Genomic DNA, 10,997 nt, shown 5'->3' with positions numbered 1-10,997 from the left:
ACACTTGAAGAAATATTTAGTATCATTTAAAACTTGAAGTTACAACGTTATTTTCATTCAGTTCTAACCAAAATGGCTATTATCTCAACGTTTTCCTCGCAACATAATCACTAAAATATCGTCACTGTTGGCAGAAACCTCATATCTCCAAGTTTCAAATGTGTTGTCTTTTGGTAAAGCAAAGCCCTGCTTCATCATACAAGACTGTCGCACAAAACTAGTGAAAACAGCCGATCTACAAGCACACGTTGTGTGCTTTTAGATCTGCTATTTTCACTTGTTTAGTACATTTTATAGATGATAAATACAAAACGAACGGTTTTGGACATATAAGGTTTCCACCCGACAACGACGATATGCTATAAATATAAGGTGCTGGGAGTGAAAATTATAATGTATAATGCCTCGGATTAAAAACATATTTATGGGGTGCCCTGAGACAAAAAAGTTTGGGAACTCTTACAGAGTACAGAAGTCCTGACGTCACTCGTTAATACTTTGGGTCGCAGAGGTTTTTCTCTGTGGAGAATAACATTGGGCCATCTTAAAATCGTCTCATAAGCATTATGGCCCAAAAATAAACAAACTGTCTCTGCGATATTTTCGTGGAGTTGGCTCTATCGTTTACATTTATATATCATCATATTTGATACAGTCTGTTTCTGGCGAACATCTAACTATTAATTTAGCGATTGTCTGTCCGTCCTCCCTCTGCAGTCCGCCGTCTGACCGCCTGTCTGCATGCTGACATCACTGATACTAAACAGTGTCGCCACCATGGTAACAGCCGCATGCTGAAACGATGCCCAAATTTGGAGATCAGCATGCTGACATCCTCCATGGTAACAGCTGCTTGCTGAAACAATGCGCAAATTTGGAGATGAGCATGCTGACATCACTGATACTAAACAGTGTCACCACCATGGTAACAGCCGCATGCTGAAACGATGCCCAAATTTGGAGATGAGCGTGCTGACATCACTGATACTAAACAGTGTTGCCACCATGGCTGTCTGTCTGCATGCTGACGTCATACTGTGACGCTATAGTACTGACTTCACAGACTGATACAACGGGTATATATACAACTGGACGTCAATGGTGACTGTTCTGCCCAACGGGCACCAGTCTGAGTTCTCCAACACTACTTCTCTCCTACATTCAATTCCTCATATACTGTGAGTGTGCATACCCCCAGGCACAGGACTTCTCTGCACTAACATTAGCGTTTATTCGCCGTCAGTTGATTCTTCATATCCATATGAGTCAAACCGCCGGTATGGTTTGTTTATTTTTAGAACACAGTTCTTATTTTATGTGATTCAGAATGGGGGAAAATAACGACCCAAGTATGATGCGTAAATTACGTCAGACTTCAGTGCTAAATGATATTATTCGGCGGCATCACTGGACTTTAGTCACAGCACCCTCGGGTGCCACAGCACCCACTCTGAGAAACCCTGCCGTAGACACACTTAAAGCTGCACTCTGTAACTTTCATGTCCTACGCGTGGAATCCAATGCAGGTCCACCACCATGCAAGTGCTGACATTTTGACCACTGAGCCCATGGAAAACGTCTTGTTCGGGGGAGATTGACCTTGAATTGTGACCTTCAGGCAGTACTCCCTGTCAACCAGTAGTGGTCAGACCCTACAGGATCTAAATGTCTCAATAGAAGAGCAGGGAGACCAAATACAACCATCGCACCTGTGTTCGTTATATTGAATCAATGACAGATTGGTTGAAATAACATTATTCACTAATAAGGTTACATAACTCTTTTAACTCTTTGAATTAACACCGGCTTTACTGTGTACAGTAAAGCAGTGGTTCTCAACCTTTACAGGCTACGACCCCCAAAATAATCATATTTGAACTGCCGACCCCCACCCTGACAAGCACTTGGAATTGTAGGTATTACATTTAATGTGACTCGGTTCCACAGATAAATATTGTGAAAATAGGAGAAACATGCTCACAACGCTGTTTGCCCCTTGCTACTTAATATTTGACAGTTTGGCCAGTTTGGTATTCAAACGGTCTTGAAAATCCTTAAATTTTCACCTTATAAATGTGCATATACCCTACTCTTATGTTGGTTTGTTTACCGTTGAGTGAGACATTTTTTTTTACATTAAGCTAATCATCTGGGGACCCCACAAAATAATTTGGGGACCCCACTTGGGGTCCCGACCCCGAGTTTTAGAACCACTGGTGTACGGTAAAGTATGGCAAAAGGGAGACCAACAGTAGTTAAAAGAGTGACTATCGCCTCACAAAAGTGTGTCGTTTTTCCTGATAAATTGAATGTTTACATTCCGGTGAGAGTTTGGACCTGGGATTACGCAGCTCAATTAAGAGCGCGTAAATATGAACAGCTTGTGTGTTTCCTCCCGTGGATTTACAACCGCTGCTTGTTGTCAGGCGATGCGTCGGCGCTGGCCAAAACACACCAACACACAAAAGGAAGTCGTTTTTGATTGTTGCAAAATATAGTACGCTTCCAAACATATTTTGATACGAAACATGTGCTCGCTCTCTGCTCCCAAACATTGCACATGATCTGTAATCTGTATATATATCCTTGCTAACTTCATTGTACGCCAAGGGCATAGCTTACAGCTTTGCAGAACTTGAGCTGAATCTAGCCTATACTGTATCTTTTCTGACATCATATTTAAAGGAGCTATAGTCAACTTTTTCATTTTGGCCGTTGTCAGGCTGACTTTGTTTACATACCTCTTCTATTCTTTTATATGGAATCCATATAAAAGAATAGAAGAGGGATGTAAACAAAAAATTCTTTTATCATTATTTTTGCGCTTTTTGTGGTAATTTTTTAAAAGAAACACATATGAAGCTTAATTTTTTTTATAAAATATTTTCGAAAGATTATTTTTATTTTAGCATTAGTTTTTCAAGAAAAAGTTGACTATAGCTCCTTTAAAGGCGTTGTAAGCGAGGTTTCGTAAAAAACGATATTCTGTAATCCCTGCTATAGAGTATTGTGCAGTAACAGGTTCTTTGGCAGAGACGAAATGTATCTTTGCACCGGGATACCAATTTTAACTAATCAGGACATCGAACTGAAGAACTCATACAGGATACACCTTGAATAAGTAAAATTTAAGCTGATAAAAGCTTTATGCGGAGTTCTATCTCCCGATTGGATAAAATTGTTATACCAACCTGAACATAATAGTGTATTTTCTCTTTAGTAATATAGACGCCTGTTACTGAACAAACACTCTATAGCAATGAGTACTGTTGGAATATAGAGCTGTTTAACACTTATTTTAACAAAGAAATATCACTTACTCCCGTTTCACTAAAGCCCTATGTATACTTACACTAGTTGTACGACAATAATGAAAATAGCTGATTTAGAAAGCTTACAACGCATCGCCTTGTGATGTGTTGTGTGAGCTTGTAGATAAAGGAAATTACGTACGAAGTTTGCAAAATGTTTTTTCTTTTTTTTCTTTTCTTTTTTTTAACAGTAACACATTTTTTGCCCAAAATAGGGATGCCACATTGAAAGTGGTTAAATAGTTGCTTGCAAATCTTTGATCTTACCCTTTGCGGGCCGCCCCAACACATGCGATTATCTCCCCTCTCGGTTTCCCTTGGACGCGGCCACCGGCGCCCATATTTTAGGACACCAACAACTTGTGCGTCAACCATGAGACAAGCTCTCCCAGAAATGTTTGCACATGCTTTGTGTCTTGTGCAGGCTGGGTTATTCTGGGGGTCTGTTATCTAGGGTCTCCTCTGTGCATTAATTCCACCCCCCCTTTTCCTACGTGGAGGGCCTAACTTGTTGCAGCCCCCTGCTATCACTGAATACACACCGTCCATCAAATGCACACACCAACGACACACATTTCATGCTGACATGCACACATACACATACACATGCACACGCACGCGCACGCACGCACGCACGCACGCACGCACGCACGCACGCACGCACGCACGCACGCACGCACACACACACACACACACACACACACACACACACACAGTAGGCATGACCACACAGACACATATTATGCGCACGCATACACACTACACAGGCTCATAATCTGTACCAATGTGTACTTTATGCATTCATGTAAAAATTAGATCTTTGCACTCTCAGAGTTAAACATGATGATTTTACTGGGTGCATTATAGTATAGCTGTTGACTATAATAAACATGTATCACACAAACACAAACACATTGCAATCACACTCTCTCTCTCACTCTCATTCACTCACACACACACAAGCACGTGCACACACACGCATGCACGCACGCACGCACACACACACATGTGGGTAGGCTGGAGTGGCAGCAGAGTGATCAAACCTTCAGCCAGAAATAGGCTGGCTGCCTCTCTCTCTCTCTGACTCTGACTCTGAATGAGCCGTTTCAAGGCACGGTCCCATTATACAGCTTCATTTATGCTCCATCGCACGGTCGTATGTGCGCCAAAAATACCAGCCCCACAAGCTGCATGCAACGCGTTTGTTTGTGAGATTGGGAGCTTTGGTTGTCTATTTTCAAAGCACTACACCGCTGTGCGACGAAATATGAAAGGCTTAAAGGACTTGATGTTGGACTGGAGGTCCTGCTCTGATTTATTCACTCTCTCCTCTTCCTCCGCTGGCTGCTGGCTGCTGCTTACACTTGGATTTAGTTTCTTTTGTTTTCCCGAAAACACAGCAAAATGTTGGGAGTTTAGGAGAAAAAGATATGCAGAGAATGTCTCCAGTTGGTACATTTTTGCACAATTTCGTGTGTGTGTGTGTGTGTGTGTGCGTGTGTACTCGTTCCCGTGCGCGCGTGTGTGTGCGTGTGTGTGCGTGTGTGTGTGAATGTGCATGTGTGTGTGTGTGAGAGAGAGAGAACATAACAATTGGATTCCACTCCGTTTGACATGATGCCTTTAACTGGCAGAACATAGTGCTCTTCCAAAGTAAACCCAGAGAAGCTGTACATTCTCAGAGTTTGATTTTATTTGAATACCTTATTGGACAAAAATGTAAACGGCACAAAAGTACAGTGAAACACTTCTGCTAAAATGATACCACAAAAAAGTTGTGGGGACTTGTTTCCATTGTCGTCCTGTTTTCAATTATTCAACAGAGCATTGAATATTAACACATTAATACATGTCAACAACAAATACAAATACCGTAAATCACCAATTAGTAGCCCGGGCGTTTATTTCGCAAAATGGGGTCGGACCCCGGGCGCTTAAAAGGGACCAGGCGGCTATTGGTAACAGGCTTTTATTTATTTTGGCACTGGCCAGCACTGGGCCATTATTTGGTAAATTTTTCTTTCTCAAACTATATAATAGTAATAATAATCTAAATGTTATAATAAATGTTATAATTATTATTATTTTTATTATTATTACCCCTATTGTTTTTGGTGTCTCTAAGGTCTATTAGCTATGGCCGGTGTACACAGCCAAATTTACGGGCCCCACTGTGCGGATTGTGGGGGCGTGAAAATTCACCGGGTGGACTCTAAATGTCCTCTGGGGCCCCCTCTGCGTGTGGACTCCACTTGTTCGCCCATCAGTCCCACGGATGATTTTTGTTTATTTTTTTTAAATTTAGGGTCCTTTTCTGCAGTTCAAGCATAATTCCACAGGGCGGCAGGCTATTTTCCAAAACTATTGGAAGTGGACATGTGTTCACAGGCAGCATTATTGAATGGAAAAAATTACTGTCTAATTTGATAGACTATTCCATCTCCGTGATTTGTAGATCTAACTTTACAGACAGTTCATTTCTATGATTTGTATATCTAATTCCAAAACCAGTCCCATCCCCATGATTTGTAGATCTAATTCCATCAGCAGTTCCATACCATGATTTGTAGCTCTAAATCCATCACCTGTCACATCCACATTATTTGTAGATCTAATTCTAAAACCAGTCACATCCACATGATTTGTAGATCTAATTCTAAAACCATTCACATCCACATGATTTGTAGATCTAATCCATACCATAATTTGTAGCTCTAAATCTATCACCTGTCACATCCACATGATTTGTAGATCTAATTCTAAAACTAGTCGCATCCCCATGATTTGTAGATCTAATTCCATCGGCAGTTCCATACCATAATTTGTAGCTCTAAATCCATCACCTGTCACATCCACATGATTTGTAGATCTAATTCTAAAATCAGTCACATCCAAATGATTTGTAGATCTAATTCTAAAACCATTCACATCCCCATGCTTTGTAGATCTAATTCCATCGGCAGTTCCATACCATAATTTGTAGCTCTAAATCCATCACCTGTCACATCCACATGATTTGTAGATCTAATTCTAAAACCAGTCACATCCACATGATTTGTAGATCTAATTCTAAAACCATTCACATCCACATGATTTGTAGATCTAATCCATACCATATTTTGTAGCTCTAAATCTATCACCTGTCACATCCACATGATTTGTAGATCTAATTCTAAAACTAGTCGCATCCCCATGATTTGTAGATCTAATTCCATCGGCAGTTCCATACCATAATTTGTAGCTCTAAATCTATCACCTGTCACATCCACATGATTTGTAGATCTAATTCTAAAACCAGTCGCATCCACATGATTTGTAGATCTAATTCTAAAACCATTCACATCCCCATGATTTGTAGGTCTAATTCCATCGGCAGTTCCATACCATAATTTGTAGCTCTAAATCCATCACCTGTCACATCCACATGATTTGTAGATCTAATTCTAAAACCAGTCACATCCACATGATTTGTAGATCTAATTCTAAAATCATTCACATCCACATGATTTGTAGATCTAATCCATACCATAATTTGTAGCTCTAAATCTATCACCTGTCAGATCCACATGATTTGTAGATCTAATTCTAAAACTAGTCGCATCCCCATGATTTGTAGATCTAATTACATCGGCAGTTCCATACCATAACTTGTAGCTCTAAATCTATCACCTGTCACAAAGGCTCTGGTGGGCTGTTTTGGGCTCTGGTGGGCTGTGCTGGGCTCTGGTAGGCTATACAGGGCAGTACTGTGGTATAGCCTAGACATGTTCATGTAAAACTATTGGCCGTGTACACTAAGGCATGTAGAAACTAGGGCCCGTGTACAAATTGGATAATCCAATCAACGAGGAGCTACAGGACTGGCGGGAGCCTTGAGCAGCCCGGTGGAGACTGCTGGAGTCTGGTGCAGTCCTGTGCACCCTGGTCTGGCCTATAACAGCCGGATCCAGCCTACTGTAGGCTAGTGAAGCCATCTAACCTCTCCACTTCCCTAATCTATTCTCCCACTGTGCTGGACTTGGATGTGCTGGGCTGTGCTGGACTCTATCAGGCTCCGGTGGGCTGTTTTGGGCTCTGGTGGGCTGTGCTGGGTTCTGGTAGGCTATACAGGGCAGTACTGTAGTATAGCCTAGGCATGTTCATGTAAAACTATCGGCCGTGTACACTAAGGCATGTAGAAACTATGGCCCGTGTACACAGTGAATAATCCCATCAACGAGGAGCTACAGGACTGGCAGGAGCCTTGAGCAGCCCGGTGGAGACTGTTGGAGTCTGGTGCAGTCCTGTGCACCCTGGTCTGGCCTATAACAGCCGGATTCAGCCTACTGTAGGCTAGTGAAGCCATCTAACCTCTCCACTTCCCTAATCTATTCTCCCACTGTGCTGGACTTGGATGTGCTGGGCTGTGCTGGACTCTATCAGGCTCTGGTGGGCTGTTTTGGGCTCTGGTGGGCTGGGCTGGGCTCTGGTAGGCTATACAGGGCAGTACTGTAGTATAGCCTAGGCATGTTCATGTAAAACTATTGGCCGTGTACACTAAGGCATGTAGAAACTAGGGCCCGTGTACACAGTGGATAATCCCATCAACGAGGAGCTACAGGACTGGCGGGAGCCTTGAGCAGCCTGGTGGAGACTGCTGGAGTCCGGTGCACCCTGGTCTGGCCTATTCCAGCCGGATCCAGCCTACTGTAGGCTAGTGAAGCCATCTAACCTTTCCACTTCCCTAATCTATTCTCCCACTGTGCTGGACTTGGATGTGCTGGGCTGTGCTGGACTCTATCAGGCTCTGGTGGGCTGTTTTGGGCTCTGGTGGGCTGGGCTGGGCTCTGGTAGGCTATACAGGGCAGTACTGTAGTATAGCCTAGGCATGTTCATGTAAAACTATTGGCCGTGTACACTAAGGCATGTAGAAACTAGGGCCCGTGTACACAGTGGATAATCCCATCAACGAGGAGCTACAGGACTGGCGGGAGCCTTGAGCAGCCTGGTGGAGACTGCTGGAGTCCGGTGCACCCTGGTCTGGCCTATAACAGCCGGATCCAGCCTACTGTAGGCTAGTGAAGCCATCTAACCTCTGTTTTGGGCTCTGGTGGGCTGTGCTGTGCTGTTCTAGGCTCTGTTGGGCTATACGAGGCAGTACCGTACTAAAGTTTAGACATGTTCATGTAAAACTATTGGCCGTGTACACAAACTCATGTAAAACTATTGCCCGTGTACACAGTGTATAATCGCATGTGCAAGGATCTACAGGGCAAGCTGGAGCCTGGAGCAGCCTGGTGGAGTCTGGTGTAGTGCTGTGCACCCTGGTCTGGCCTATTCAAGCCAGGTCCAGCCTGTAATGGCCTGGTGGAGACATCTAACTACCCCTCTTCCCTGGTCTATACTCCTACTTGGCAGGACTGGGCTGGACTTAGGTGTGCTGGAGCTCTATTGGGCTCTGGTGGGCTGTGCTGTGCTTTGCTGGGCTCTGTTAGGCTGTATGGGGCAGTTCTGTACTGCTTAGAAATATTCATGTAAAACTATTGGCTGTGGCGTGCACACAAACTCATGTGGTAACTCAATATGGTTATTGTGAGGCTGAAGATGCTTTCCATCATAGTGACATGCAGAAAAAAACTGTCCATATAGTATGGTTTACATAGAAGTCAGGCAGTTGTCCTTCACATATTCATATATATTTAATGTATTTATTCCATAAATATTTTTTGGGTGAGGGGGGCTCAACCCAATACAGCAGATCTACAAGCACCTCGCAGATCTACAAGCACCTGCCAGGGACACAGTTTGGTTGGCCTGCATAAGCCTTGCTGTCAACACACTACTACACCAACCCCCACCTACCTACCAATCAGGTCACCAAGCCAGGAGTGGTCAATTAGTGCCTGTCTTTTGATCAGTGCCTCCTGCCAAGTGGCCTCAGTCTTTCTTTGGAGTTCACTAGGAGAGAAGCATGTTTGAGCTCAGAGCAAAGTGTGTTTTCCATTTGGACTTACTGTGTTTTGTTGGTGTGTTTGCAACCAAGACCAAAGGAATAGCATATGCACATCGCCTAACTTGTGAGAAAGTCCTGCTGGGCGAAACCTTCTCACTTAATATTTGACAGTTTGTCCTGTTTGGTAGCACAAAAAGAGTTGAGGCGTTTGTAAAACACGGTCTTGTGAAAATAGCAGATATACATGCTCACAATGCCTCACAACGCAAGGCGGCGTGAGCTTGTAGATCTGCTATTTTCAACATTTTAATATTTAATTTGTCATTTTAAAGGTATTAAAAAGGTCCTTAAATTGTATCTTAAAAAATGTGCAGATAGCCTCTGTACACTGTTGAGTGGAAAAAAAACAATGTTCACATTAAGCTAATCATTTGGGACCACCCAAGATCATTTGGAGACCCCTCTGGGGCTACTGAGCCACAGTTTAACCAATGACTTATAAGGTATACAAGGCTGGATCTGGCTGGAACACTGTGCCAGGATCTCACCAGCACTGTAGCTCCCCACACTTGAGATTAACAACTCTGTACACAGGGAATAGATATACATGAGTGTGTGTACACGGCCAATAGTTTATTATTTACATGAACATGTCTAAGCTTTAGTACAGTACTGCCTCGTGTAGCCCAACAGAGTTCAGCTCAGCACCGCACAGCCCACCAGAGCCCAATACAGCCCAATAGAGTCCAGCACACCTAAGTCTAGGCCAGTCCTGCCCAGTGGTAGTGTAGACCAGGGAAGGGGGGTATTCTTATGGCTGCACCAGGCCATTACAGGCTGGATCTGGCTTGAATAGACCAGACCAGGGTGGACAGGATTTCAGGCTCTAAAAAGGCCTTCATTTCAACTGCGTAAACTGAATTATACTTTTTCCCGGATAAAAGACACTTATTCTGTCTCTACGGCACTCCTAACTCAAAAGGTCAAGGAAAAGGGTCGTTTGAGGCTTCAAAACGGGCCCTTTGTCCTTAAAATGAATAAAAAAATTAAAAAAAAACTTTTTGTTTCAGGCAGGAAACACTTTTCATATTTGAAGCATGTCCGATCCGATGGAATGGGTTTCGTGTCTCTCTGACACTTTGAACCCTTTACGATTGCGAAAAAGACACAGAAACCCGGATTTTTGTCCTTAAAATCAATAAAAAATTCAAAAAAAATCTGTTTGTTTCACGCAGGAAAACTTTTCATATTTGAAGAATGCCTGATCCGATGGAATGGGTTACGTGTCTCTCCGACAATTTTAACCCTTTACGAATGCGAAAAAGACACGAAATTTGCACGCCACCAACACGATTACACATTCTTTCGGATAAAAGACACTTATTCTGACTTACTTTTTGATGCTGAATCCAACAAACCCGGTCTCGTGTCTCTACGACACTCGTAACTCGAAAGGTCAAGGAAAAAGCCACTGTGTACACGGGCAATAGTTTTACATGACTTTGTGTACACGGCCAATAGTTTTACATGAACTTGTCTGGGCTTTAGTACTGTTCTGCCTCGTATAGCCCAACAGAGCCCAGCACAGCACAGCACAGCCCACCAGAGCCCAATACAGCCCATCAGAGCCCAATAGAGTCCAGCAAACCTAAGTCAAGCCCAGTCCTGCCCAGTAGGAGTATAGGCGAGGGAAGGGGGGTAGTTAGATGGCTACACCAGGCCATTACAGGCCAGATCCGGCTTGAATAGGCCAG

This window comes from Nannobrachium achirus (genome assembly GCF_963921795.1).
Source record: "Nannobrachium achirus genome assembly, chromosome: 10".
Classification (NCBI taxonomy): Eukaryota; Metazoa; Chordata; class Actinopteri; order Myctophiformes; family Myctophidae; genus Nannobrachium; species Nannobrachium achirus.
This window is presented reverse-complemented; position numbering follows the sequence as displayed.